Below are 6,244 nucleotides of genomic sequence, written 5' to 3'. Positions count from 1 at the left end.
TAATTCTCTGTTGATTAATTTTGTTCTGTGGCATTTTCCGTATGCTGTTCTTGTGCTTTTTCCCACACTGCGCATTAGTATTGCTGCCCTCGCGCATGTTGTCACTGTTTTCTTATCAAGCTTTTGCCCATCGAAGGTTTTTTCGCATTGGGGTTTGTGTTTTTATCTCCATCGAGGTGGTTGTGTCGCGGGCATTGGCCGCAATTTCGGCAAACTATTGCATGCTACCGCCGTGTTGTGAATTCCATGTTGTCACTGAGTTGTTTTCCCGCGATAGGCAGCGATGTTGAAAGCTGCGGTTTGCTACACGTTCTTGTGAATATACTCGAAAGACTTCCAGCTCAGGTCAGAAAAACTCATAACTCACCCAACAAGCCAGTGAAAAAAATAATGGGTGGAACCATCGAAGCACTAGAAGGACAACTTGGAGCACCACAGTATCACTAACCCTGCTGTCGTCTTTCATGGAAGAGGTAATAGGAAACCGCATGAAGGAGGCTTTCTTCGCATGTCAACACAGCTCTTGACACCCACAACACTCACTAAATGATAGGACCAAGACCCTCTTACGATCACATACTGGCCTCAGCATGAGGATTGCCTAAAAATACAGCATGGCTGGCTGCCGGTGTGCAAAAAGGCCTGTCGGAATTTGCATTACTTTTACTGGGATCAAAGTACAATGGAGACACGTTAATACTTTTTTAGACAACGAAATGCACAATTTGAAAACTTTTATCATATCTGAACTGTGGTGTATTACAAGTAGGGTTTCTACCATAATTGTGAAATGTGTGCTCTCACCCAGACTTTTACAGCAATGGAAAAGGCAGTATATCAGGCATTGGTAACGTTCTATTTTCCAAATAATTTAGATTTTTATCCCTCACAAAGGTTGAGCTGCAATATTGTGTAGATTAAGACTCAAATCAAATTAATTAGCATCACAGATGTTTACATATTCTGGAGAGGAGAAACAAGCCAAACACCGTAATAATTAAAAAATATCAGCCTGCCTATACTACATGCTTTACTTTCCACTCATTGCCCAGTGTATGTCTTTTCCATTCAAAAAAGCAACATTCCTGAAAATAAAAATAAAAACTGCACTGATTGAATGCTCTCACAAAAGTTAACCACAAAAAATATTTCTCCTAATGCTGATCAACTTTCTTGGTCGGCTACTGGCATTCAGTAGTGCATGATTTTATCTATTGGCACTTACATTGACGAGTCGGTCTTTTCCAAATTAAATCGTCATTTGCTTTTAATTGTCCCATCACTCAATTGAGCACAAACGATCTCCTTTTAAGCAAAGACTGTGGACATCTGTTAGTAATTGAGATACCGTGTAATAGGGCATATGAAAATTGCTCGGGCGTGATAACGCCGCGCGCCCTCGCTGCTCTCAGCCTCGCTTTGATGGACACTGGACACAGCACCAGTTCATTTAAAGTTCATCAGCTGGATGGGAGTTTATTTGGCGGGTTTGCATGGAGTGAGTTTGTCCCTCCCTGGAGCAGCTATACATCGACGTAGGACATTAGCATCCTGCCTCGGGTGCATTGATTCTCTTTGGGACGCGAGGCAGGAGAGAAAAAAAGGTTTTTGGCGATCATACAGAGAGAGATGCGTTATGTCTCTCGGTGCTGTTTATCATTCTCCCTTGGTTTCCTCTAACAACAACCAAAGTAGGGAAGCTGGCACGTGGGACATATTTACAGATGGGCCTGCTCAGCGGTAACAAACACAGAGCGGCCGCGCAGGTGCTCACTTTTGCATTTGGTCGCGTGCCAGCAAACAGACTGCTTCCCTGTACATCCAGTCCCCGGAAGTTTAAATTATAAGGGCAGATGCGCAGTCTGGGCTGTTTTCCAAATTCCTCTTCTAATAATGGGAGGCGACCAAAATAAACAACGCTTTTCAGTTGTGAATGCGTCACGTTTTGTTTTTGTTTATATCCAAACCATACTTCTATGTTCACTTTTGTTTCATTGTAGTTCTAAATAAAAATGTGTATCCATTGTCTACTTTTCTGACAAAAACATCTAATACTGTGATATACGCTGTTAAAAGACAATTATTTATATTTCTGGTTACTATTCTGTAACATCTGTAATGTGATGGATCAGAAATTTCATTTTATTTGTAGAGGTGCATTATATTCATTTGTAAAATGCATCCGCATATAATCTTGCAAATTATGTTTGCATGTGGTGTTAGAATTTTAAAATGTATTAACACAATTGTGTGAGGTGCTCTAGTTTAGAACTGCACCCGGAGTGGATGACGCGATGCAAGGTGCAACATGGGAATGCTACCTGTGGGAAAAAATTGATTGTTGGAACTAGGGAAAAGGCCCACTTCTTCCTTGCCTTGAGAGAGAGAGAGAGAGCATCTCAGAACTAGCTCTTCTATTGATAGTGGCCATATGTTACTTGACCCTTGGACGGTGGAGCGATTTCTTAGGAAGACTCCAGGCACTGACACCTTTTTTCTTTACTTTGAAAATTCTTATGTAGGGATGTCATCTTAGAGATAGAGTGGGGATACCTTTTAATCATCTTCCCTCAATGCAGGAAAAATTACACTCATGATTTTTGATTCTGTGTATCTTAATTCTTGAATTAACCCGTTCTGTGCTGCGAACGTCTAAAGGTCGTCGCGTGCACTACCTCGCTAGTGCTGTGCACGACCGTTGGACGTCCGGATCCCGTTAGCGCAATCGAACGTCCGCACTGGGGCGGAATTTGCAGCGCGCTTAACGGGCTAATAGTGCTGTTCATGCAACACTATCTGAATTGGATGAATAGATTTGGCTTCATGCTAATGGCTTTGTATTTCTATACCCTTGTGTTGAGGTGTCTCCATGTCCAGTTATTTTAAGCTGTGTAATAAATGAACTAATTTGATCTAGTTGTTCGTGGATCATTATGTGGTAAGAAGAACTTTGATTGCGATTTGACAATTTTCTCCCCTTTACAATTTCAAGCTGCTAAAAAGAACAATCCATTTTGTGTCTCAAGAACAGGTTTAAAACTAATGCTCCTGCCCGTTTCAAGTGCTAACATTAAGTCGCCGTATCGAGACCTAGGGAGATATGGTCACTGTTGCAGATGCATTTGGTTGAACAAAGCAGGAGCAAGCCATGTCACCCTTATACTTCCAAACAGCAATTTAGGCATGCAGATGGCACAAATCTGACATATCCAAATAAGGTTGACATGGTGAAGGTACCTACAACAGAACATTACAGAATGAGTACATTATAAATCACACATGTACACGATTTCACATAATCAGTATCCACAGAACACAGTCTTGGGAAAACTCTGAGATAAACAATGCTACAGAAAATAAAGTCCCGGGGGGGCGTGGCTTGGCGCCCGGCGAGGACGGCTCTCATGTGAGCGCTCCGGGTCTGAGGGGGATTTCGCCTCGCTTCTCACCTTATCCTTGCCTGCAAAGCTGCTCTACGCGAACCGGAGAAGACAGACGCCAGCGGGCTCCCGGAGGCAGCCTTAAAACGCAGCGGAATGCTCGTTCCAGCTACTTTGTAGCGGACGCGGCTGAGAGAAAGTCACATCCGCCATTTTGGTTTCAGCCGCCGCGTACTGCGGCGCTCCCGTTCGTCAGCATGCGAACACGCCACGGAGCCCTTCAAGCCCACAGCCACACCTGGTGAGACAATTTTTGCATCTTGATACCACCGCTATCGAACCCGACCTTATGATACCTTTTTTTTTCTCTTCATAAGTTCTATGCAAGTCTCACTCACTTTTCTTTAACCTGGGCGGCCATTTCACACGACTGTTGCTCCTTTCACCTCAGGCAACCTGTATGGATATATTACTGCAGTTCACTCTCTTTTAAGAGCGTTTCACTTCATCACGCTCTCATTCCCACAGATGATTACAACTTGGAGCTGGTTTACCCATGGTTTCTGCACGTTTTTCTACATGCTCCTCTTACTTATGGTGTGCCTTTCCTGATGAATTTCTTTCACACCACAACATGTCATTCTTCTCCACCTAAACGCCGTGGTGCTTTTTTGCTTCAGTCATCGATGTACTAGTTCTTTCAACGACCCGACTGTTATTCTATTCAGCTGCTTAGACCCTGGACGTTTTTGAATTTTGCGCAGGTAGCCTTCTTTTCCTTCAGAACTTGCTTGCCTTCTTCCTGTCAAAAGCTCCTGCGTACTCTCACAGTTGCCTGTAGGCTCACAGTGTCTAATACTGAACTCCATTTCTCCTCACCAATACCTCCTTCTTATGGAAAGAAAGACAATTTCTCGCACTCCTAAAATTCCACGGCGTGTATTCATTAAAAATTCAAAAGTTTTCTCTGCTTTGGCGCACCTTGAAGCTGCTCAGACGCTCGCAGATCAGATGTCGCAGTCTAGCACAGAGCGGCCTGCCCAACCTTCAGGGAAAGCGACGACGAAACGCCTTAAAAAAGATCCTCCATCACCAACGGGATCCACCTCGACTGTCTCCATGGAGCTCTTGTTAGAGGAAATTCATGCCCTCAAACCTTTCATGGAAGACACCAACTCAAAGTTGCAGATTCTTACCGATAACTGGTCTCAGATGGATGCCAGGGTGACAACAGTGGAACATTCTTTGACCTCTCTCAAAGAGTCGTCCTCCAAAGTCTCACACATGCAGTCTCAGATTTCCTCTCTCCAAAAGCAAGTCGAAGAGTTGGAGAACCGAAATAGACGCAACAATCTTCGTCTCTACGGCCTGGCAGAGAATTGCGAGGGGACTGATCCCATCGCCTTCTTCAAATCATTTTTACCCAAACTTCTTCATCTGCCTGAGGGTACTACGCTCAACATCCAGCGTGCACATAGGTTGGGTCGCCTCCCCTCTACTCCTTCTCCTTCTTCAAAGCCGAGAGGTGTCATCATGTACTTCCTAGAATACACTGACCTTCTCAAAGTCATTTCAGCAGCCCGTGCTTCACCTCGTCTCCAATGGTCAGGTTCCAATCTCTTCTTTGCACAGGATTATGCCAAAGCTACAGCCAGCCGTCGCAAAGCCTTCTTAGATATGCGTCCAGAGCTACGCGCTATTGGAGCCAGATACGGCCTTTTTCATCCTTGCTTGTTCAGAGTGACTCATAACAACAAGACCACGACCTACGAGGATCCTGTTCGTCTCCGAAGTTTTTTGAATGCTGCACAATCGTCTGACATGGATTTCTCTAGCTCCTCATCAGCTTTTCCTCCGTGAATCCTGTTTTACATGACTTCATTGTCTTACTCAAGTTACATGTTTCATGTTTGATGTTTGCTGTTTTACTGTTTGCCTTCCTTGGGCATCCCGCTATCTTCAATTTCTATGTTTTCCTCTGACTCTTTCCTACCTCCTTTGCATCCCAGTTGGATGGACAAATAATTTTCTTTTGTGTCTTTTATAATTTACTTCGTTCCGCACCATTGTCTTGTTTCTTTCTTCTCTTCTTCACATTATTCCTGTATCCCTTTTTCTCTTTTAACGTTGTTCTGTTTTCTTCTTCCTTCATTCGTCTCACTCATTTATATTTTCCCTCCCTTTTTCTTGCAGGTTTATAATTTATATGGCGTTTTCCCCTCGACTTGTTGGTTCGCTTGCATTGGATGCTTGCTTCCTCTGCCTGGCGCTCCCCTCTCACTCATTTTTCCTCGTCTCCTCTCCCTGGTGATCATTCCTCCCCGCCTCTACCCTCCGTAAGTATGTTTTCCCTTTCCTCCCGAATGCTCACTTTCCTCACTGTGATTTTCTCCCTTTCAAGTTCATTAGTTTCCTTTATTCCACAGGTGTCTTCCTTTCTTATTTCTCGACAACTCTTCTACTATCAATTCCTTCCTATCATTCTTGCTACTTCACGGTCTACCTTCTCATATTTCTTATATCAATTGATTCTATTTCTCTCTCCTCCGCTCTATTTTCTATTTCATCACCCCTCTTTTTCTCATTGTAATGCATTGCCTTTTATTGCCTTTCCTACTTTCTTTGACTTTCTTCTTCCTCTGGGTTCCTCTTGCATTTTTTTTCTATCTCATGACATTTTTCTCCTTTCTTATTTGATATGTCTCTGAAAGTAATCACATGGAATGTTAAGGGCGTTAATTCCCCCATCAAACGACAGAGAATCCTATCTCACCTTGCACGTTTGAATGTGGATATTGCTTTTTTGCAAGAAACTCATTTATCTGCTCAGGAATCTGTTAAATTGAAAAGAAGTTGGGTGGGTG

This window comes from Lissotriton vulgaris, unplaced genomic scaffold (genome assembly GCF_964263255.1).
Source record: "Lissotriton vulgaris unplaced genomic scaffold, aLisVul1.2 SCAFFOLD_5634, whole genome shotgun sequence".
Taxonomy (NCBI): Eukaryota; Metazoa; Chordata; class Amphibia; order Caudata; family Salamandridae; genus Lissotriton; species Lissotriton vulgaris.
The sequence above is the reverse complement of the archived record's forward strand: the minus strand, read 5'-3'. Positions refer to the sequence as shown.